Source organism: Bufo bufo, chromosome 4 (genome assembly GCF_905171765.1).
Source record: "Bufo bufo chromosome 4, aBufBuf1.1, whole genome shotgun sequence".
In the NCBI taxonomy this organism is placed as follows: domain Eukaryota; kingdom Metazoa; phylum Chordata; class Amphibia; order Anura; family Bufonidae; genus Bufo; species Bufo bufo.
In genome coordinates this window covers 608,256,872-608,281,997 of record NC_053392.1, presented here as the reverse complement: position 1 = coordinate 608,281,997, position 25,126 = coordinate 608,256,872, and positions in this window count along the sequence as shown.

Here is a 25,126-nt window from a genome sequence, read left to right as displayed (position 1 = left end):
TACACTTGCGTTTTTCCGGATCCGGAGTGTAATTCCGGCAAGTGGAGTACATGCCGGATCCGGACAACGCAAGTGTGAGAGAGGCCTTAATCATGTATTTACACGTTTTATGTATAATTATGTTAATTAATGAGTTCTATTGAGAACCCTATTTATGTGCACAGAGCACCTATGTATAATGTCACTGCTGGAGAAAGGTCCCAGTGACTGGATTGAAACGTTGCTGTCAAGTGATTGAAATGTACTTTCTTTTTATTCACATTTTGGGAAGTGCTGTGGATTTTTTATTTTATATTTTTGGAGGCTCAATGGTTTCCACAACTGCTAGCACCCCTATACTACTATTTATGTTGTGCGGCTCGCATCTTTTCACACTTGCGGCAGAGGATTCCGGCAGGCTGTTCCGTCAATCCGGACGCAAACGGATGGTATTTGTCAGACGGATGCGGATCCGTCTCACAAATGCATTGCAATACCGGATCCATCTTTCCAGTTGTCATCCGGAAAAACGGATCTGGTATTTATTTTTTTTTCAATGGAAAGTGTTCAGGATTTTTGGCTGGAGAGAAAACTGCAGGGACTGAACTGAAGACATCCTGATGCATCCTGAACTGATGCTCTCCATTCTGAATGCATTAGGATAAAACTGAAGCGTTTTTTTCCGGTATTGAGCCACTAGGACGGAACTCAATACCGGAAAAGAAAAATGCTAGTGTGAAAGTACTGCTAGATAGATAGATTTCTGAGGTTCAATGTGGCTAAAAAACTTTGCTTTCAATCTGGCTTTTCTGCCCCTCCCACGTGCCACATATTGGAGCTAGGTGCTTAAAAATGTCACCATCTGCAGATATTAGTGACACCTGCTGCTTCCTCAATTTATATAATCTTACGGCTTGTACTTCTTGGTGCTGCAATTTTAATGTTGAGGAGTGTAGCTAGATATAAGAGAAGAAAGGAAGGAAGGAGAAGGGAGGGAGGTGGGAGGAAGGAATGAGAAAGGAGAGAGAAAGGAAGGAGAAGGGAGGGAGGGAGAAAGGAGGGAGAAAGGAGGGAGAAGGGAGGGAGGTGAGAGGAAGGAATGACAGAAGGAAGGGGAAAAGGAAGGGGAAGAAAGGGAGGGAGAAAGGAAGGAAGGCGAAAGGAGGGAGGAAGGAAGGAGAAGGGAGGGAGGAAGGAAGGAAGGAGAAAGGAGGGAGGAAGGAAGGAGAAAGGAGGGAGGAAGGAAGGAGAAGGGAGGGAGGGAGGAAGGAAGGAGAAGGGAGGGAGGGAGGGAGGGAGGGAGGAAGGAGAAGGGAGGGAGGAAGGAAGGAAGGAGAAAGGAGGGAGGAAAGAAGGAGAAGGGAGGGAGGAAGGAAGGAGAAAGGAGGGAGGTAGGAAGGAGAAGGGAGGGACGTGAGAGGAAGGAATGACAGAAGGAAGGGGAAAAGGAAGGGGAAGAAAGGGAGGGAGGAAGGAAGGAAGGCGAAAGGAGGGAGGAAGGAAGGAGAAGGGAGGGAGGGAGGAAGGAAGGAGAAGGGAGGAAGTAAGGAGAAGGGGGGTGGAAGGAAGGAGAAGGGAGGGAGGAAGAAAGGAGAAGGGAGGGAGGAAGGAAGGAAGGAAGGAAGTAGAGGTGAGGGAGGAAGAAAGGGAAGGAAAGAGAAGGGAGGAAGGAAGGAGAAGGGAGGAGGAAAGGAGAAGGGAGGGAGGAAGGAGGAGGGAGGAGGTAGGGAGAAGGGAGAAAGGAGGAAGGAAATAAGAGTAAATATCATCATTTACTCTGATGATGATTTTCCAGCCTTCACACCGGGTGTGGAACGTCTGTCAGCGGCGCGTTCGCATTCTAGGAATACTGTGCTTTCTATTAATGAGAGCTGGAGTGTACAGTGTGTAATGATAGGGATGTTCCTCTTTATGTCCTGATATGTATGTAGGCATTGTATGGCGGTGTTATGTAGACACTCTATGGTGGCATACTTTACACAGTGTGCACGGTGATATTATTTTGGCACTGTTTTATACAGTGGTATTATTTAGCCCATAGCAGAACTACTATAACACTGCCACCTATGGGTCAATGTATGGATCTGCATGTACAGCAGCGCGCTGGGTTCTTCTTTGCCCTTAGTGTACAGTCTGGATGGATTATTCACGTTTGCTCTTCTCTTCAGTTGCTTTCTCCTTCACCTACAGATGTATCCTGAGTTATTGAGACTAGCGAAATGCATTAATGCAACAAAGACACAACAGCAAAAAATAATGGCCATCCTCAAAATAACGCTGGCGACCTCTGCAGATGTAATGCTATACATTATAAGCAGCTTGTTGCCGGTTTCCTTTTGTGACTTTAGTATGAAGTTTCTAGAACTTTCCGTCTCCCTTTTCTCTGACAACAGTGTCGCCCGGTGAGATGCTCTTCTCCGGCAGTGAGTGTCAGGATGTATTTTGATGGTTTTGCATTTTACTCAACATAATGTGCAAATATTTTACTTACCATCTATTGGTCTTGAATCGTCTAATACTCCAGTCACATCCGGAGCTGTATTCACAATTCTGCTTGGCGACATTTCTAATGATTTATCACTGAGACCATCTGCAGTGATATATCGCAGCACACTGCAGTGTCCTAGCAGCCCTCTAGTTACATCCAGAGCAGCATTTACAGCTATAGCATGCTTTACTATACTGTGTTACATTATAGATATATTATTCTCTAGTAACATCTAAAGCTGCTTTCAAACTTCACCCTTCTGCTCCGGTGCAACACATTATTTGAGCCATCTTCTCTAGTGACATCCAAAGCTGTATTCACAGTTTTAAGTATATTTATTCTGCATTGCATCATGTGAGCAATATCTTCTCTAGTTACTCCCAAAGCTGATTACAAGATTTTGCTGGTTACCATTTGGAATCATCACTATGCTGTCGGCGCACTCTTAAAGGGATTGTGCAAGAATGGGGGGGGGGGGGGGGGGAGATGACTTGACCAGCGTTCCGCTCCTTCCCCTGGCCTGCAATGCGCCACTCGGCAAAATTGATGTCAACATCTGGTTTGACATCGCTACAGCCAATCACAGGGAATCAATGTAGCCCAACAGAGCATTGCTGACCAGGAGGAGAAGGAGCAGGGATCAGGCACTGGGAAGCAGGTAAGTCTTCTTCCCTTTGCAGGTCCGGCATAATGGGGGTTCTGCAACACCCCTCCCTCTCTTCTTGCACAACCCCTTTAACTGCATAGAGGTAGAGTAGACCTGACTACAGCCAAAAGCATATTAAGTGCAGCTCTGGATGTGAATGGAGAAATGATTTAGGCTATGTACACCTTTTATTGCATTTTACTCATTTTGGGCTAAAAACTTTTTTTTCAATTGATCTTTATTAAAAATAGTCAGCTGTTTCTGCCATACAAGGGTTCAAAATCAGTCTATATATTCTAGAAATAGGGCCACTCTCTCTATAGCTGCAATACCAGAACCAGCCTGTAGACTAGAGTGGTGCTGTTTCTGAACCCTGTTTTCTACTCTTAGCAGCCAGTCCTCCACACATGCATCCATTATTGTTTTCCCACAATGCATCGGTAAAAGCATCTTCTGCACATACAGACACAGTGCATGGAGCTCAGAGATGTAAGCTCCTGGGCTCTAATGCAAAAATTTGTAGCATGGTGCCCACCAACCATATAATACTGGTCCCCTTCAGGCACCAGGACCCAGGTACGGTTTCTACCGCTGCACCCCTATAGCTGCTCCCCTGATTTAGGCCATCACACAGAAGTGAGATGGATCTCATACAAGAACCATATTTGTCTCGCAGCAGGTGTTGTGGTATTGTACATGAACGCTGAGATGGTTGAAGAAGCTTTTCATGATAACTTCCTGTTAAGATAAAAACCGCAAAGATTACTATAAAAGATTCTGCACTGCATAAAAATAGAAATACTCGTCCACACAAAAATCAGCATAGAGACATATGGGCAATTGAGCCAAGATCTGATCCTGGTCCATCCCCAGAATACCTTATCTTCTAGTTGGGTCTTCAGGCTTCTCAATAATCCACCTGTGATTTCTTCTCCTTCCATCTTGCCAATCGTCTTCTTCCTCATGTCAAAGCAACTCCAAGAACAACCATCATCTCCAATGGTTGTCTCATGATACAAAGCTTCAGTCCAGTCAACGGGCCTTCAAAGTGGACGATTCAGCTTGTTGACTTGACCAATAATTCATGTGTTTGTTGTATGGTCTTCTCGTTAGTCTCCACCAACAGTCAATGGGATTTATAGGAGGTTTTACCTGAGGGTAATTTTCCTCTGTGTATGTCCTCTTTAAGACAATGGTAAAAAATAGGGTAGAGATGACGAGCCATGAACTTATTTTAATGCCTTAGGATGAAAGTTGTCGATAAAAGCCATTGTCATCTGACAAAATGATGTAGCATACTACTGGCCAGGAGAGAAAGTAAAGGGGAAAAAAGAAGGAGGAAAAAGTGAGAAATGACCCAATATCCCCTGATACACCATAGTAGTGCCCATGAGAGTAAGTAAGCGGGCAACAAAATGGAGGTCAATAGGGGAAACCTTGACCAGAGACATCTGACTTTGCTGGGGAGGAAAGTCCAGGGCAACAAGAGGTGGACAACTGACAAAGTTATGTTCTGGCCGGGAGGGAAAATAGAGAGCATAATAAGGAGGAACCTGACCCACTGTCACCTAAAACATTGTTCTACTGACCAGTAAATCCAAGGGGGCACCAAGGTGAAGGAAACTGCAACAAAGGGGAGGAAAAAAGGGGGCATCGTACCCACTGTTGCCTGCAACTCGAGATGGCCTTGCGGTTGGCCCGGCAGTCGTTTTGCAGCAAACTTTGCTCGTTCGCGATTTGCCAAACATGCGAACATATGGCGATGTTCGCATGCACCATATCCTTTTGCATTGCACCGAACTTTGACCGATGACACATCCATCAGATGGGACAGGACAGCCAATTGAGACATTTCAGCACAAGGAGACACCCCCACCCTATAACAGAACCCGATCTGGCAGCCATTTTACATTCTGTGTTTTGCCAGTGTAGGGAGAGGTTGCTTTGTGGAGCATGGACAGACTGTTAGGGACACCAAACGCTAGCTAATAGGGCCACAAAAGTCCTTTTAAGGACTGGTATAGGTGTGCTATCGATAGGTGTGATATACAGAGGGGTGTGATATACTTATAATATACTTTCTAACATAGAAAGTATATTATAGTGCATTTGTATTGTGTAGCAGTTGTGTGCGGTTCTGCTGCTATACCGCAGGTATATAGAGGGACAAACGCTATTGGAACAACTATTTGCAACGAGTGTGATATACCTGTTGTCGCAAAAAAAACTGATTGAGGGGTGCGATATACCTGATTCCACAAAATACTGATTAAGGGGTTTGATATACCTGCTTCCACCAAATATTGATTCAGGTGTTCTATATATCTGTTCCCACAAAATACTGATTGAGAGGTGGGATATACCTGCTTCTACAAAATACTGATTAAGGGGTTCTATATATCTGCTTCCACAAAATACTGATTGAGGGGTGCGATATACCTGATTCCACCAAATATTGATTGAGGCCTGCGATACACCGGCTTTCACAAAATACTGATTGAGGGGTGCGATATACCTGCTTCCACCAAATATTCATTCAGGTGTTCTATATACCTGTTTCCACAAAATACTGATTGAGGGGTGCGATATACCTGCTTCTACAAAATACTTATTAAGGGGTTCTATATACCTGCTTCCACAAAATACTGATTGAGGAGTGCGATATATCTGCTTCCACCAAATATTAATTATGGGGTTCTATATACCTGTTTCCACAAAATACTGATTGAGGGGTACGATATACCAGCTTCTACAAAATACTGATTAAGGGGTTCTGTATACCTGCTTCCACAAAATACTTTTTAAGGGGTTTGATATTCCTGCGTCCACAAAATACAGATTGAGGGGTGCGATATACCTGCTTCCACCAAATATTGATTCAGGTGTTCTATATACCTGTTTCCACAAAATACTGATTGAGGGGTTTGATATACCTGCTTCTACAAAATACTGATTGAGGGGTGCGATATACCAGCTTCCACCAAATACTGATTGAGGCCTGCGATATACCTGCTTCCACATATACTGCTCTTCTCTAGGGACTTTGGCACAGGGTCATTTTGAAAATGACAGGCAGAGGAAGAGTCAGGCCGTTCCGCAGGGGTGGTAGGGGTCGGGCAGTTGCACTAGGCCGGAGCCTAAGTGGGAAGTTGGAGAAGGTGCATGCGATTACGTCAAAGGACGCACCAGAGTTGGTTGAGTGGCTCACTCAGCCTTCCGCTTCTGCACCCTCCTCATCCTCTGTATCTGCACCCTCCTCACTCTCTGCTGTGTGCACCCCCAAAGACACCCCCACCCCCACCACCATAGCCCCTCCACTCGAGGAATTATTTTCCCATCCATTCCCAGACCTTACTGATGCACAGCCATTCTTGGCATCGGATGAGGAAGAGGAGGTAGCAACGGCCACCACACAGCGGTCTGATGACAGTACCCAGATCAGCCCAAGGAGGGTGGTCCCCGCTATTGCTGCCTACTCCGAGATCTCTAATGTCAGTGGTGGTGAAGGTGACCATGATGACATGTCGATGGACATCATGTGGGTGCCCACAAGAGAAGAAGAGGAGGGGAGAAGAAGAGGGAGAGACGGAGCAGCAGGAAGGAGAAGGAGGAGAAGCAGGCAGAACTCGCAATGCACAGGAGGGTAAAAAGGAGACTGCAAATGTATCTGGAGCTAGCCATCCACTATGCAAGGTCACATCTTGCGCTCCCAGGACGCCGGCACATGGCTCCGCAGTGTGGACTTTTTTTAACGTATCAGCTGCTGACAATAGTGTTGCTATCTGCAGCCTGTGCTGTCAACGCATAAGTCGCGATAAGCCCAACACTCACCTAGGGATGACCGCCTTAAGAAGGCACCTGGACTCACATCACCGAGCCCAGTGGGAGCAATGCCGTCAGAACCCACAAAGCCACACTCCCGGCACTCCACGTCCTGCCTCTGCACCTTCTCCTCTCTCCTCCAATTTGTCCTCCACTCCACCTTCTACCGTGCCATCGTCGCATTCATCTGGCAGAAGGCAGGCTTCCATGACCCAAATATTCGAGCGTAAAAAGTTGATGACGCTGGATAACCCTCTTGCCCAACGGCTGACCGCTGGCTTGTCCGAAGTGCTAGCCCGCCAACTACTGACATATAAACTGGTGGACTCGGAGGCCTTTAAAAAATTTGTGGCCATTGGCACACCGCAATGAAAGGTCCCCGGAAGGAAATATTTCTCCCAGAAGGGCATCCCAGAGCTACAGTATATGGCCACGTTCAGCGGCAAGTGAATATATCTCTGGTACACAGTATCGGTGCCAAGATACATCTGACCACAGACACGTGGTCTAGCAAACATGGGCAGGGAAGGTACATATCTGCTGTGCGAGCTGCTGAGCGAGCTGAAAAAGGGCAAAATGACACACATGCCGTGCATGGCACACGTCCTGAAGTTAGTCGTGCAGCGATTCATTGCCAAATACCCAGGACGTCTTGCGACAGGCCAAGGAAAATCTCTGGCCATTTTCTTACACGGCCATGGCTCGCCTTGCTGACGTTCAGCGGCAACACCACCTGCCCGTCAGACGTCTGATTTGTGACTGCTGGACGTGCTGGAACTCCACCTTGTATATGCTTGATAGGCTGCTCCAGCAGCAACGTGCCGTTAACGACTCCCTGTACGAACTCTGCAGCAGGACAGGTTCTGGGGAGCTTGGTTTCTTTTCACCGCGCCAGTGGCTGTTCATGCGCGACACATGCAGACTTCTGCGGCCATTTGATGAGATCACAAAACCGGTCAGTCGCAGCCAGGGCACCATCAGTGACATCGTATCTTATGCTTTCTTTCTGGAGCGTGTATTGCGTCGTGTCATTGATCAAGCCGCCGAGCAGGAGCTGGAAGATGAGGAAGTCGCAATGCTGAATGAATTCCCAGGAGGGGCTACTCCATCTGAGACAAGTCAGCAGGAGTCTAAAGAGGAGTCAGAGGAGGATGGTGCCTGGGGGGAGGAGGAGGAAGAGGAGCAAGAAGATCAGGCTTTGAATGGGACTTTAAACTTTTCAGGGATCCCTGGTGTTGTCCGTGGCTGGGGGAGGAGACCGAGGACGACATTATCCTGGGCGATGAGCAGGAGCCAGGCCACTCCACCACTTCCAATTTAGTGCAAATGGGGGCCTTTATGCTCCAGTGTTTGAAGACGGACCCCCGTATAAAAATAATAAAGGGCAAAGACTGGGTGGCAACGTACTTAGACCCCCGGTACAAACACAAAATGGCTGACATGTTACCATCATCACAGAGGGCTGTCAGAATGCAGCATTTCCAGGCCTTGCTGCGATAGATGCTGCATTCTGCTGTTGCGGGCGCTGGCAGAGGGATTTCCACCCACAGCGAAACAGGTGCGGGTACCAATCTTACCGCGCCTGCAAGAAGAGGGTGGTTTGAAGATGTGTTGGTCACTTTGGATATGAGATCATTCTTGTAGCCAACCCATCGAGAGTTGCCCTCCGGATCCAGCCTCAGGGAACGCTTAGACCGACAGGTGTCCGACTACATCGGGTTAACGGCCGATGTGGACGCTCTGAGAAGCGAGGAACCCCTGGACTACTGGGTGTGCAGGCTTGACCTGTGGCCACAGCTGGCACAATTTGCCATGGAACTCTTGGCTTTCCCCTCGTCGAGTGTCCTGTCTGAGAGGACATTCAGCGCAGCAGAGGGGATCGTGACCGATAAGCGCACTCGCCTAGCTCACGACAGTGTGGACTACCTCACATTTCTAAAAATAATTCAGGCATGGATCTCGGAGGAATTCAACACTTGTGACGATCACGTGTAATTGAATTTTTCTCATGCCAGCCCACACATATCCGCCACCACACAGAACAAAGAATGGTCCTTGTCTTATGTATTTACAGCGGCATAAAAGGCCTTTTCTGTCAAGTGAATGCCTAATTTTTGGGCCTGTACTCCCATGGCCTAAAAAAAAAAAATTCTAGGCTCCAGCAGAGCCCCTGATTAAAATGCATATTTTTTGTAGGAATTTTTGCTATTGATCCCCCTCTAGTATGTCACTGTCCATGTTGTGGGACTATTTGTGCACTTCTAGTAAGTATTTGGTGGCTGCAAATATGACCTGAAGGTTTTTCAGGTTCGCCTGCCATTAAAGTGAATGCGGCCTGCCGCGAACGTGCGGTTCGCAAACATTTGATCGCGAACATGCGCTCGCTTTCGCGAAACGTCCCGGCCGATGTTCGTCCATCACTACCTGCAACATTGCTGTACTACTTTGGGGAATATGCTGAGTGAAAAAGGGGCAACAAGAGTAGGTAAAAAGTGGGCACCCTTCCAACTCTTACCTGACACATTGCTCTAATGCCCAGAAAAGTTTGAAAGATGGGGGTCTACTGTTCAGGATCCTTATCTCTTGGCCAGAGTGGAGAGCAGTTATAAAGAGCGACTCTCGCTCTGGAGGACCTGTCCTGTATTACGCAGACAACCCATTCATGTGAATGGACACTGTGCAATGCTTTATTTCCCCTGTGGTGGCGCTGCAAGGAAACTGAACGGTTATTGCCAGGTTTCAACTTATTGTCAAGAGACCCTTTTTAGTAGAGATTGTCCTAAGAGAAGAACTTGTTCTCTAGCACTCCTTAAAAAATAAATCCTTTATTGTAAATATACTATAACATGCATAAATAATTAACTGGGTTGTCCCATTATTAATGTTAAAAAAAATGAAAATCAATGAAAAACAAAGCTAGAACCAGCCCAGTACTATACATGGATCCAGAGATCTCATTGCTTTAAATTGCTCTGCTAGATATATTTAAAGCAGACAGTTAAGGGGGGCATGTCCTTTATGATGAAGCTCAGAGGGTGTGTTCTTTTTACCGTACCTCTTTCCCTATCACAGCTCAGGAGGGAGCTGAAGGATGGAACTGAAATGAACGTGTGAATCCACCTCAACAACGTGGTCAGAAAAATAACACATAAAAACAAACAGCAGGTGGCGTTATACAGATACAACTTAGAGGCTATACTAAATTTTTTATTACATGCAATTACAAAATTATTCAGATCCAGGTACTGCTTTGAAAACTGCAGAATAGTTTTTGTGGGACAACCAACCCCTTTAAGCAAGGCTCAGAATATAGTGGACCCAGAGCTAGTCACCTATGGCTGCCATATGACTTTGCTGAAGACCCTCAAACTTGAGTCCACCGAAACTTTCTCCTATGACAACAGTGGGCACAGATCAGGAGAATAGTCAGAGTGATCAATGGCAAATGATGGGAACATATTTGGGAAAGGGGGGACTCGAACAGAGGAATAATCTCCTTAAATTGCCCAAGGAACATCAAGTGCAAGGTGTAGGACACAGAAGATCAGTAGATGAAGCCAGGGGTCAAGATATCACTGGAAGACTGATTAGAATTAGAGTGATAGCAATGACAGATGGACACAAATGCATGAACTCCTAATGATCCAGGTCAGAAACTATAAATTTGATAAGATTATTTATGGCCAAGAGGACAATGAATAGAGGAAAGAGAAGTTCTTACAAATCAAGGACCATATCCCATCAAAGAGAAAAAAAACACACAAAAATATCCCTATCGGAGCAGTAATATGCAGATTCACAGCATCTCCCGAAAGTCATGTTAGAAAGTACAAGGCTGTTATGGTGAAACTTTAGCGCATCATTATTCCAGACCTTGGCAAGGAGATTTATTATGACAAATTACAATCAAAATGGCAGATGCTAAATTGTTTAATGAAATAACGGTGAGATTCAAAGCGTGAGGGAGAGAGGACACAGATGCCAAATAACAGCTGTAACCAAATTAAATGAGGATTGAAAAATGAGTGTATGGAGAAGTTATAGGTACAGGAAAAACTCCACAGGGCACAAGTCTTCTCCTTAAGCCAGCTCTTCAAGTTTATTTTGCATTCCTGTAGCCTTCTACCTGGCTCTAAAGCTGAGACTCCAACATCAGTTATCCAGGTATCCCTGGCGGTAGAGGGAGCTATTTCAGTCTTTTGAATCTCATCAGCACAACTCAGTTTCTTCGGGATTTCATTTTTCATGTTTATTCCAAAATCTGGAGTTTTTTACCTGGCTCTGAACTCAATGTCGAAAAAATAAATTGTGACTTGGGGATTAGCTAACTCTTGTTAACAGTCTCAGGGCAGACCAGTTTCAGTCTTTTGAACCTCATCAGCACAAGTCTTCTCTGTCACAATTCATTTCATCACGTTTGTTTTGCTCACTGATGGCATTTTCATAGATATCCTGTAAGTCAGTCTCAGAAGGAATCTTAAAACTGCACACACACATTACGGTACTTTCACACTTGCGTTTTTTTCTTTTCCGGCATAGAGTTCCGTCCTCGGGGCGGTATTATCTCCGTCCAAAATGCCTGATCAGTTGCCGGAATGCCGGATCCGGCATTCATTTACATTGACATGTATTAGTGCCGGATCCGGCATTAGGAAATACCTGAAATATGGATTCGTCCTTCCGGTCTGTGAAAAAAAATACAAGACGGATCCGTCTCACAAATGCTTTCAGTCACATCCAGATCGGCGGATCCAGCAGTCAGTTCCGATGACGGAACTGCTTGCCAGATCACACTGCCGCAAGTGTGAAAGTATTCTTAGATAACTAGAGATACCCACACAAAGACAGAACTGTTTCGGTCTTTTGAACCTCATCAAGCCATTTTTTTCAAGTTCATTCTACACTTCTTCAGCCTTTTATCTGGCTATGAAGTCAGGACGAGAAGGAATTTTGACTCTGGCGTTTGCTGTTCAGAAATATTCATCAGTGAACTGATCTGTTTCTCTCTTTTTGAACCTCATCAGCACATGTCTGCCCCCTCACAAGTCATTGTTTTAAGGTTTTTCAGTTTATTCTACGTCTATACAAAATGTGGAGTTATCTTTATGGATCTAAAGTCAATGTCAGAAGATGTGACTTATGCATTTGCCTAGCAGAGACCTCCATCTTTCGACAAACCTGTTTAATTCTGATGAACCTCATCAGCACAGGTCTTCTCCTTAACAAAGCTAATCAAGTGACACCAGTCAGAAGGAATCCTGAAACATAGTTAATATGATTGAAAAAAGACATAAGTCCATCAAGTCCAGCCAAGGATAACACAAGTATTACATAAAAACAAATACATATGGACAGTCCTATTTTTGTATTTTGAACCTCAACAACTCATATATTCTAGTTTATTGTGTTATGTATTCTATTGTTATTGTAGTTTATGTGTAGCTCTCTGAAGTCAATGAAGAAGATATGACTCTGGTATTGCTAACCTGAGGTATCCATGAGTGAACTGATCTGTTTCAGTCTTTTGATCCTCATCAGCACATATAGTCCCACTTATAAGTCACTGTTCTAATGTTTCAGTAGTTTATCTAACGCCTGTATTAGACTTTGCGAAAATCGAATGAAAAATCGTAGATTCTCACTGAACGTGATCGTTCAGCATGCTTACAAATTCTCGTTCAATGAGTGCATATCAGAGCGTGTATTAAGTCGTCACCTGCTCGTTAGACGATCAGACTGTGGGTGTGGTGTAGTGTTGTAGGCGTACCAAGTCCACCTCCATGAACTATAATCTTTGTGTGTAATATATGCATTGACAAACGATTAGCGAGTATATAACGATCAAATTACTGATTACTACAGCAACCATTGCTCTGTCTGAGGCGAGCACTTTTGAGCGCTAATGAGTCGCTAACTATTCGATCGTCATCGGAACAAAATCTACTTGTCTAGTACAGCCCTTACACCTCCATACAGAATCTATAGTTCTCTACCAGGATCCAAAGTTAATGTCAGACGTTATGATTCAAGTAGTTGCTAACCAGAGACATCCATGTGTGGACAGACCTTTCAATCTTTTGAACCTCATCAGCAAATACCTTCTGCTTCACAAGCTATTCCATCAAGGTTGTATTGCACACTAATGGTATTTACATAGATATCCTGTACGTTTCTGTTAGAAAGAGTCTTAATACTTGACACACGCATTAGATAACTAGAAACGCCCACCTTAGGACAGACCTGTTTTGCTCTTTTGAACCTCATCAACTCATCTCTTCACACTTCTGTATCCCACTATTTGATTCTGAGGTCAAGATTTGGGGGATAAGCTAACCAGAGATAACCCTTCGTGGACAGACCTGTTTCTGTTTTTCGAACCTCATCAGCACAAGTCTACACAGTTTTATCATTGCATCCCTCCAGAAGAAATCCCATAAATGTCAAGTTGTTTTTTTTTGTAGATGTCTTTAGAAAAAAAAAATGGGTTAAATATGGTTCACTCACTTTGTGGCCTCATCTGACATGTTTGGCTGGAATTAACAGTTTATGGTCTTCATACTTGATAGGATACTTGATAGGATAAGGCTACTTTCACACTAACGGCAGCCTTCTCTGGCATGTCGTAGTTTTATTCCGGCCGCCTCTCGGCATGTTTGCTGTGCTGCGGCTGGGCGCCATCCCTATTATAGTTAATGAGGCCAGAGTGGACTTCCGGTGGCACGTTGAACTAGCGGCAGCACGGATCCGGCAGGCTGTTCCCCCACCGAAACAGCCTGCCGGAGAAGGCTGGCGCTAGTGTGAAAGCAGCCTAATACAAAATATACAATATACAGTATATCAGCCATCAAATCTCCTGCTCATACCAACAATCAAGCATTCCAAAAAACATCGGGTACAACTCAAAAAGACTATGAGCCATATTTTTGGGGTGGAAATCATTTATACCTTTTTGGCATGCCAATCCCTTCAGCTTTGAGAAGATATACCCACCAGTCGTGACCTCATATGAAGTACTTTATACCAGCAAAATGTTGATTCCACAAAAAAAACTAAAAGTAAACAAGACAATGTTAAAAATTAAGGGATGATGAGCCACGGATGAACTACAATGACCAGGGTTTTAAGTAAGTAAAGGGCAACAAGGGCGAGTATAAAGGGAAAACCTGACCCGCTATCACCGTGACACTCTACAGCACTTCCCAGGGGTGTAAGTAAGGGGTCAACAAGATGGAGTCAAAAAGGGGAACCTGATGTGCTATCAGCTAACACATTTATGTATTGCCCTGAGGAGGTAGTAAGGGACAACAAGTGGTCACCCAACGCACTGTCACCTGAAACAATGCTGATTAGTAGAGTAAATTAGGGAGCAACAAGGGGAGGAACATTGGGGCACTACCCAGGGTAAAGAGTAAGCAAGAGGAAATAATGGGCAGGCAAAAGGAGGATCCGACACACTGTCACCTTCCATTCTCCAAACCCCACCAGCAGGATGCAGCCAGGACACACTCCCCAGCCTGGATAAGTAAATTTACCCATCTTATTCAAGTTTTGGTCAAATATGGATTTTTCCTACCATTCTGCAGGGGTGAAATAATACGGTACCGATCATTACCTTTTCTTGCATAGCCTGCGTTTCAGACTTCCCATGGGGGCTAAGTAATCAGAGCCATATCGGTTAACACCCGACGTTCCCAGAGCTAAATTGGGACAAGGATACTTCAAGGACATTGTATTTTTAATTTTTTTTTTGGGGGGGATGGCATTCATCTACTGCCCCAGGGTTAGTCATCCTACGGTCCCTGCATCAGGGAGGTGAAGCACCTCCACCTACAAAGCCTCATTTATGTTGCTTTTTGCCTGTGGATAAATTCAAGCCCCTGTTCCGTAATTCACTTTGACTCAGATCTGCTCCCGACCTCGGCTTCCCTTCACGTTTTCAATGTTGTCCGTGGCTGCAGTCTATTTCTGCTCACTCTTGTATGAATGTGACAGATATCTCAGCTATTTAAGGCACACCAGCCCTTAGCGCTTCTCTGCTCGCATCCACTATACACTGATGTGTTGCATGTCATTGCCTCCCGCAGATAACGACAGCCGGGCCCGGCCAGCCAATGCTTTGATGAGGATGGGATTTAATGCATACAGGCTGCGCATGTCAATAGGTTGGAGGAAGGAGCCAAGAGCATTCCAAGGACACTCCAGGCACTTGTGCCATCTTCCTATCCTCTCCAATCTTCATCACACCAGTACTGCTCGCTTAGATAGTCCAAGGGAAACGCTAAAAAATACCAAAGCTCTCCTCTATCATTAATGAGGATTTATTAACCTGCACGGTGCAGACTCAGGCGTCAATGCTCCGGGTCTGGAAGCCCGGAGAATCAGGGATTATAAGGATCTTCCTGCAGAAGTCCCTATGGTGGACATTTTCATGTCATGAAACCATTTGGGCAACTCTTGCATGTTGGAAAGAGTTTGTCTTCATTTAAGTGATACGGTTTTTATAGAGAGTGGGCAAGAAGTGGAGTAACGCCTCGCTGATGGCCATTTTTATCAGTTTTGGTCATAAACTATGTAGATATATAATACCACCATAACTAGCTAAAAAATAATACCATTCAGTAACCAGACAATATAATATCGCCGTATAGTGTTAAAATATAAAGCACCTAAGTGTTTTTTTGCATCTAGGGAACCGGAACTCAAAGACCCCCCATTGGAGACTATAGTCCTGGGTCTACAATAGCCATGGAAAGACCCTCACATAAAAATACTAATGCTTTTATCTTTCAGGGCAGTTCCTATACAAAGAGGCAAGCATATATTAAAATGGGACATAAAATCCAGTAGGGTTCATAGCATTGTGCCACTGACATATCAGTGCCCTTAAAATAGTGGCAGCCACAACAGTGCCCAGGGGCAGACTGGCTCAGCGGCGGACATACCGCCTGTGCAGCCGGTTCGGCTGCACAGGGGCCCAGTGCGGTGGGGGGGCCCGTGAGAGGTTCCGTGGCAGGACAGGGAGAGATGAGCGCTTCCATTGTGGAAGCGTTCATCTCTATATTCATCTGTATCGCCGTCCTCAGGATGCTGCCTAGTGCCTGCAGCCTATCAGAGGCCGGTGCAGGCCGGAAGAGGCCTTCACCGCTTCACTGAGGGTGTCATGGAGGTATGTGAGTTAATTATTTTTTTTAACACTATGCTGTTGCCCAGAATAGGGAAGGGGGGAGAGGAGCACTATGGGGGCATCTACTAGGGGGCATTATACTGGCACACATGGGGGGAGAGGAGCACTATGGGGGCCTCTACAAGGGGGCATTATACTGGCACACATTGGGGGAGAGGAGGCATCTACTAGGGGACATTATACTGGCACACATGGGGGGAGAGGAGCACTATGGGGGCCTCTACAAGGGGGCATTATACTGGCACACATTGGGGGAGAGGAGGCATCTACTAGGGGACATTATACTGGCACACATGTGGGGAGAGGAGCACTATGGGGGCATCTACTAGGGGGCTTTATACTGGCACACATGGGGGGAGAGGAGCACTATGGAGGCATCTACTAGGGGGCATTATACTGGCACACATGGGGGGAGAGGAGCACTATGGGGGCCTCTACAAGGGGGCATTATACTGGCACACATTGGGGGAGAGGAGGCATCTACTAGGGGACATTATACTGGCACACATGCGGGGAGAGGAGCACTATGGGGGCATCTACTAGGGGGCTTTATACTGGCACACATGGGGGGAGAGGAGCACTATGGAGGCATCTACTAGGGGGCCTTATTTACTGGCACAGATGGGAGGGAGGAGCACTATGGGGGCATCTACTAGGGGGCATTATTTACTGGCACACATGGGGGAGAGGAGCACTATGGGGGCATCTACTGGGAGCCCTATATATTAGAATTATACTGGCACTATGGGGGGAGCCATATGAGGTCATCTACTGGGGGCCCTATATATTGGCATTATATACTGTCACACATGGGGGGAACTATGGAGAAGTGGGGGAGAGGAGCACTATGGGGGCATCTGCTGGGGGGAATTATATAGGGGCATTTTATACTGGCACAAACTATATGTGCAATATGGGGGTGGGGATGAGTACCACAGTGGCATTTTATAATGGCATAAATTATATGGGCACTATGGGGAAGGGGGGAGAGGAACATTATCGGGGCTTCTACTTGGGGCACTCTATAGGGGCATTTTATACTGGCACATTATGTCAGGCACCATGGAACGGGGGGAGGAGCACCATGGGGGCACTATATAGGAGTATTTTATACTGGTGCAAAATTATGTTGCACTATGCGGACATTAGCTCAACTGGGGGCACTAAGAGGGGGCATTGGCACACATTATGAGGGCACTATAGGGACATTGGCTCTACTAGGGGCACTAAGAGGAGGTCTTTTTTTTAATGCCACACAACAGGGCAGTTATTTTAGGGCACTGTGTGCCAATAATTATTGAAGGGGCACTATTTGGTACTAGTATTATAGGGGGTTTATCTGTTTCTGCAGTATAGTATTGGGGAGCACAGCAGGCACAGGATGGGGTGTTCAGAAGGTTGGAGGATGTTGGAAAAGTAGGAAACTAAGATGTCTGTCTGTCAAACTCTGCAGAGAGAAGAGACGGCTGAAAGAAATCATCATGGTGGTCTGGTCTGAAAGGAGAAGATGAGGAAAGAGAAGGTCTAAGAAGACCTCACTAGATGTACAAGGTATGTGGCGCTGTATTAGGCTACTTTCACATCTGCGTTAGTTCCAGCTGAGAACAGCTTGCCGGAATTTACTGGATTCACCACCGCTGGATGCAGACAGAATGCCCGCCGGCCCCAATAACTATAATGGGGTACAGTAGAGATCCGGACAATCTGGCAAAAATGCAGAGAATCAGCGGGACATAAACCGCTGCATGCTGTGGTTTGTGTCCGGACGGATCGTAGTGCCGCGGGTGTGAAAGTAGCCTTACCTTGTATGTTCTGTATTGCTGTATGTAACATTAGGAGGAAATAGGTTAGGTTGAAAATTTGGCATGGGGGGTGGAGGGGCCCAGGCACATTCTTTGCACAGGGGCCCTCTGCTGTCTGTCTCTGGACTGCCCATAGACCTTACATGCAAGATTGCCAGCGGGACGATGCCCACAGGTGCCCTCTTGAATTCAACTGTATTGCTGTCCTCATAAGTGGTCATGGAAGTCTGGGATAAATGAAGAAGATGAGGAAAGAGAACTTTTACATCAGAGAAGAAGTCACTGGATGTAAGAGGTGTCTGGAGCTGTGTTCTCCTGTATGGCGCTGGCCACCACAGAGGGGCAAAGTTTGGGCAGTATTTTGTGCTACTTCATTTTGTTGGGGCAATATTTTGTGCAGCACTATGGTATTCCTCGTCCCGCACACCAGGGCTGGGGACCCCCTACAACATGGGGCCACTTTAAAAAAATTTCCAGAGCCACTTTGATTTCCCAGCACCAATCAACATTTCCAGACCCTTGTCTATAGGCTTACTTCTAGCAAGAACCCTTATATACAAGTCCAGAAACACAAAGGGGGTCATATACTAACCAGAAATATGTGTAAATTAGGCCTATTTCTGGAGCAGATTGCAGCACAAAGTTTCTTTGCGCCACAATCTGCGATTTTTCCCGCTCATGCCAGGTGTAAAAAAAGGGATCTCATTAAAAAATTTCTACTCCTGGTTTAGGCATAGAAAATGGTCTAAATGTAAGACAGCAAGGAAGCCATCTTACACTTAGACTGGCGCAGGAGGCACTGAAGTTATGTAGAGGCCGGCCGTTCTTCATAACTGTGGCAGATTCACCGCCAGCTATAGAGGATATATAGACCGGCGTCTTAATAAATGACCCCCAAAGACTTTAAAACTTTCCACAATCTGACACAAGATTTCCCCCTAAAGAGGAAGTTTCTGACAATGAGACATTTAATTCAAATGACATAAACAAGTCTATAGTGGAGCAAAGTGATGATCAGTCATCTCTAAATCCTGTAAAGCTCAACACAGTCCTGAACCCTATGGTAAGTGATGTACATAGAGGGAGACAGTGTGCCACCCTGTAGTGGGGTTAACGACACATTGTTTGTAGCCATCTCTATAGTTCTAAGTCCAGTCCAGTACAAAACTGATTCATTATATAAAATGAATGTTAGATCCACCAAGTAATAATTTTGAAGTACCAATATTTTATATTTCGCCTGGAAAATGAGGAACCTGAATGTGTGTATACTGTGTCAACTATAATACTGCTCCTATATACAAGAATATAACTACTATAATACTGCCCCCTATGTACAAGAATATAACTACTATAATACTGCCTCTTATGTACAAGAATATAACTACTATAATACTGCCTCCTATGTACAAGAATATAACTACTATAATACTGCTCCTATGTACAAGAATATAACTACTATAATACTGCTCCTAGGTACAAGAATATAACTACTATAATACTGCCTCCTATGTACAAGAATACAACTACTATAATACTGCTCCTATGTACAAGAAAATAACTACTATAATACTGCTCCTATGTACAGGAATATAACTACTATAATACTGCTCCTATGTACAGGAATATAACTGCTATAATACTGCTCCTATGTACAAGAATATAACTACTATAATACTGTTCCTATGTACAAGAATATAACTACTATAATACTGCCTCCTATGTACAAGAATATAACTACTATAATACCGCTCCTATGTACAAGAATATAACTACTATAATACTGCCTCCTATGTACAAGAATATAACTACTATAATACTGCCTCCTATGTACAAGAATATAACTACTATAATACTGCTCCTATGTACAAGATTATAACTACTATAATACTGCTCCTATGTACAAGAATATAACTACTATAATACTGCTTCTATGTGCAAGAATAAAACTACTATAATACTACTCCTATGTTCAAGAATATAACTACTAAAATACTGCTCCTATGTACAGGAATATAACTACTATAATGCTGCCTCCTATGTACAAGAATATAACTACTATAATACTGTTTCTATGTACAAGAATATAACTACTATAATACTCCATCCTATGTACAAGATTATAACTACTATAATACTGCTCCTATGTTCAAGAATATAACTACTAAAATACTGCTCCTATGTACAGGAATATAACTACTATAATACTGCCTCCTATGTACAAGAATATAACTACTATAATACTGTTTCTATGTACAAGAATATAACTACTATAATACTGCTCCTATGTACAAGAATATAACTACTATAATACTGCTCCTATGTACAAGAATATAACTACTATAATACTGCCTCCTATGTACAAGAATATAACTACTATAATACTGCTCCTATGTACAAGAATATAACTACTATAATACTGCCTCCTATGTACAAGAATATAACTACTATAATACTGCCTCCTATGTACAAGAATATAACTACTATAATACTGCTCCTATGTACAAGAATATAACTACTATAATACTGCTCCTAGGTACAAGAATATAACTACTATAATACTGCCTCCTATGTACAAGAATACAACTACTATAATACTGCTCCTATGTACAAGAAAATAACTACTATAATACTGCTCCTATGTACAGGAATATAACTACTATAATACTGCTCCTATGTACAGGAATATAACTGCTATAATACTGCTCCTATGTACAAGAATATAACTACTATAATACTACTTCTATGTACAAGAATATAACTACTATAATACTGCTCCTATATACAAGAATATAACTACTATAATACTGCTCCTATGTACAAGAATATAACTACTATAATACTGCTTCTATGTGCAAGAATAAAACTACTATAATACTACTCCTATGTTCAAGAATATAACTACTAAAATACTGCTCCTATGTACAGGAATATAACTACTATAATGCTGCCTCCTATGTACAAGAATATAACTACTATAATACTCCATCCTATGTACAAGATTATAACTACTATAATACTGCTCCTATGTTCAAGAATATAACTACTAAAATACTGCTCCTATGTACAGGAATATAACTACTATAATACTGCCTCCTATGTACAAGAATATAACTACTATAATACTGTTTCTATGTACAAGAATATAACTACTATAATACTGCTCCTATGTACAAGAATATAACTACTATAATACTGCTCCTATGTACAAGAATATAACTACTATAATACTGCTCCTATGTACAGGAATATAACTACTATAATGATCTTTTTATTTAAAATCAGGCAACAAAATATTACAATACATTTACAATAAAGTCATAGAAAAGAATAATATAAAGTTATATCACTCTGATAATAAACATCACAACGCATTATACAAAAGCTTCTTCACACTGTTTACGTTTATAGAGCTGATTCTCAGCCTCATCCGGGTCACTTAGTTTTCTTACTCTTTTTCCTCCTTCCACTACTGTGACCTGTATTGCCCCATCTTTTGGTGGACACTGGAGGGTCAGGTTCATCTTCCAGAGGGTCACCTTCAGGGTTATGTGAAGCAACATACTCCATTTCTACCTTTTCTTCTGACTCTTCTTCCCCTAGCGCACCATACTGCCCGGAGGTTATGGCCAGCACTGGCGGATCCGGGGTTTTCTTTGCTGTAGTGCTGTTCTTTCTTTTTATAGTCTGGAACCCCTCTTCCTCTACAGAGGACCTCCTGAGCTTCCTGAGCCCTGCAGCTGGACCATCAGGCTTTGTAGACGTAGAGAGCAGTTCTTTAGGTGGTTTGGCAACTGGTTTACTGGTCACTTTACTCTGCATATGAGAATTCTCTTCAGTGGCTGGTACTTGTAGTGCTACAAATGGTATTTTAGTTTCCAGAGCAGGATTTCTGGATTTCGGAGCCTTTTCAATGGCTAGTACTTGTGGTTCAGCAGATGTTGGTACTTGTAATGGAGTAGATGGGCTATGAGTCTCTAACTCTGCTGGTACTTGTAGTGCATCAGGAGGGTCAACACTCTCTACAGCAGGGTCACTAGTACTTTGCATTACTTCAGTATGAGTACTGCCAGTTTCTGGGGCTGTATCTGCTCTTGCAGTGACATCCTCCTGACCTTCCTCCATGGCCTCTGAGAAGATCTCATCACTGTCTTTATTATGATCTGCATGCGGACAATCCCGGAAAGTATGACCAGATCCTAAACACAGATTACAGATGACTGGACCTGTACAGTCGTCCTTTGAATGTCCAAACTGTCCACAAAATGAGCACTTAATACGGGAGCAGTTGATGGCGAGGTGCCTGCCCCCACATCTGTGACACAGCCGCGGCTGACCGGGGTAGTAGCATATCCCTCTCTCTGAGCCCAGGTAGAAGGAGTGCGGCAGATGTCTTGTCACACCATTGTTCTGCGCTAGTTGTATCATCACGGTGTATCCGCCATTCCAGATGTCTTCCTCATCATAGATTTTTCCGGGATGACTCTTCAGCAGACACTGTCTGCTCAGCCAGTGCTCCAGATCTGCCAGCGCCACCACCTCAGACTGGAACAAGATGGTGGCCTTCACTACCTGAGGCTTGGACAGCTGGATCACCTGTAGATGCTCCCAGATTGACTGTTCTTTCGTGTCATTGTATATATTCCAGAATAAGTCCAGATCATACTGAAGCTTAAAGCTTATGTCATAGATCCTGCTGGAAGGGATATGGATCAGGGCATACACCTCAGATACCTTAAATTTCATGAAGTCCTTCAGAAGAACTTTCCCTATATACAGTCTGGAGGGGAGGTTTTCTTCTGGACCCGTATACTTAATCCTGACAGCGTTCCTCCTCAGAGGTGGAGGGTTAGCTGGCCTTGTAACATTGGAGAACAGTCTCCTGAATTGTGGACGGTCAGCAGGAGGATCAGTGCTGGGCCTCTCCTCTACAGGCTTACTGACTCCAGATTGTCCTGCGGATCCACCTGTGTCTGCTCCAGACTGCTGTGCAGCTGACACTGTGGACGACTGAGGGTCCAGTGTCTTCTGACCTCCATGTCTGCCCTAGTCTGTGTAGTTGTCTCCTCTGAGAGCTGACTTCCAATAACAGCACTGAGCGGGGTCTCAATCACAGCACTGAGCGGGGTCTCAATCACAGCACTGAGCGGGGTCTCAATCACAGCACTGAGCGGGGTCTCAATCACAGCACTGAGCGGGGTCTCAATCACAGCACTGAGCGGGGTCTCAATCACAGCACTGAGCGGGGTCTCCTCCACAGCACTGAGCGGGGTCTCAATCACAGCACTGAGCGGGGTCTCAATCACAGCACTGAGCGGGGTCTCAATCACAGCACTGAGCGGGGTCTCAATCACAGCACTGAGCGGGGTCTCATCCACAGCACTGAGCGGGGTCTCGTCCACAACACCGAGCGGGGTCCCGTCCACAACACCGAGCGGGGTCCCGTCCACAATGTCCATACATGAAGCACTCTCCTGCTCACACACAGGATTGCTGTTCTCATTCACTTCACCAGAATTACAAGCTGAGTCCACTGCAATTAACTCCTTGTTGGATGGCTCACTTTGCTCCATAGTATTCCCAGCATTTTCAGAGACTGACTGCTCAGACCCCAAACATAGTGACCCTGAAAGCAGTGACCCTCCAGGCGCTGCACCCACACATCTCTGAGGGGTTCCTTCCTTCACCATATTATGCACATCGCCGTAATTTTTATTTTTTATTTCTATAATTTCTTTTATCTTCACATTCTGGGCTCTGGCCTCCCTCTTTTTCTCCATTGCCCAGCTTTCCACTTTAGGTATTGTGTTTTTACCTTTATCTAGTTTATCTTTTAATATATCAAGTTCACGTGTGCAGTCATCCAGGCATTCATACTTCATCAGCTTTTTCTTTGGATCAGCCTCTGTCTTTATCTCATCTCTTAACTTAGAAATGCGCCTTTCCAGTTTAAATAAACTTTTCTTTGTCACAGTTGTACTTAATCCAGAAGCACTACAAGTTTCAGTTGACTCACCAGCCACCATTTCCAGATCATCGCTTCCTAGATCTCCATGCTGCAGGCCACACTCCAAGCTCTGGGCTTTCCCAGGATCATCAGCCCAGCTCCCCTCCCCTCCACCTGGGTCAGAAGCCATGCCCCCTCCCTGCAGGGAGCTCAACAGCACACGTCTATCCTCTCCTATGGACAAGAATATAACTACTATAATACTGCCTCCTCTGTACAAGAATATAACTACTATAATACTGCTCCTATGTACAAGAATATAACTACTATAATACTGCTCCTATGTACAAGAATATAACTACTATAATACTGCCTCCTCTGTACAAGAATATAACTACTATAATACTGCTCCTATGTACAAGAATATAACTACTATAATACTGCTCCTATGTACAAGAATATAATCCTATAATACTGCTCCTATGTACAAGAATATAACTACTATAATACTGCGTCCTATGTACAAGAATATAACTACTATAATACTGCTCCTATGTACAAGAATATAACTACTATAATACTGCCTCCTATGTACAAGAATATAACTACTATAATACTGCTCCTATGTACAAGAATATAACTACTATAATACTGCGTCCTATGTACAAGAATATAACTACTATAATACTGCGTCCTAGCTGTGAGGACGTGTGTTGGTGGTTCTCCAGATGTCTGGAGCAAGCCCAGGGAGGGGCCTCCCTGGACAGGGATGTCAGACATCCCAACGTGCAAAAACTCATTTCAGGGAGGTGTACTTCTCATTTCAGGGAGGTTTTCTTTCACAAACTTTTTATTACATTTTCCAGACATATGCAGTATCTGCACACTGTGCTCTATGGTGTGGAGGACTGGGCTCATTACCCTGCCCCAAATTATCATATTGATGTATATTATTAAAGCGATTCTGTAACCACCTATAAGCCCTGTGAGCTAAACATCTGCTCATGTCCAGGGTAGCATTCTGATTTCTAAGGTGGCCTTATAAAAGCTATTTATGGCTTTATTCTGCGGAAAAACAGGTTTTACTAACCTGTCAATCATTGAATTAAGGTGCCCAAGCAGGGGAGGTCTGTGGATGTATGGTGCCCGGCCGCATCGCCGTTCGTGCCCAGCGCCGCCTTCTACTCCTCAGTGCCGCCTCTCCCTCTCCCTCCCTCCTCCCACTTCGAGATCCCGCGTGTGTGCACAGGCTCAGCCT